The sequence below is a fragment of the Arachis duranensis genome, chromosome 4, assembly GCF_000817695.3.
Source record: "Arachis duranensis cultivar V14167 chromosome 4, aradu.V14167.gnm2.J7QH, whole genome shotgun sequence".
Lineage (NCBI taxonomy): Eukaryota > Viridiplantae > Streptophyta > Magnoliopsida > Fabales > Fabaceae > Arachis > Arachis duranensis.
This window is the reverse complement of record NC_029775.3, coordinates 89,754,326-89,754,639: the sequence shown is the minus strand read 5'-3', so window position 1 is coordinate 89,754,639 and position 314 is coordinate 89,754,326. Positions and strand designations below refer to the sequence as shown.

Sequence of the window (314 nt, the reverse complement as noted above, 5' to 3'; positions counted from 1 at the left end):
GCTCTTGAGCTTCTGTAGGCGTCTTCTTCAGATGAAGAGATCCTCCAGCAGAGCTATCCAAAGACATCTTGGACAGTTCAGAGAGACCATCATAGAAAATACCTATGATGCTCCATTCAGAAAGCATATTAGAAGGACATTTTCTGATTAATTGTTTGTATCTTTCCCAAGCTTCATAGAGGGATTCTCCTTCCTTCTGTCTGAAGGTTTGGACTTCCACTCTTAGCTTACTCAAATTTTGAGGTGGAAAGAACTTTGCCAAGAAGGCATTGACTAGCTTTTCCCAAGAGTCCAGGCTTTCTTTAGGTTGGGAA

The 314-nt window shown here is 41.7% G+C and overlaps 1 non-coding gene across 1 annotated transcript; it reads left to right on the top strand.

The window, feature by feature from the left end:
* The first annotated feature begins 121 nt into the window (after nucleotides 1–121).
* LOC127747038 (small nucleolar RNA R71) lies at nucleotides 122–229 on the top strand. Its single transcript, XR_008008843.1, has one exon. It is a non-coding gene; the product is annotated as a small nucleolar RNA R71 (small nucleolar RNA).
* Nucleotides 230–314: the final 85 nt, after the last annotated feature.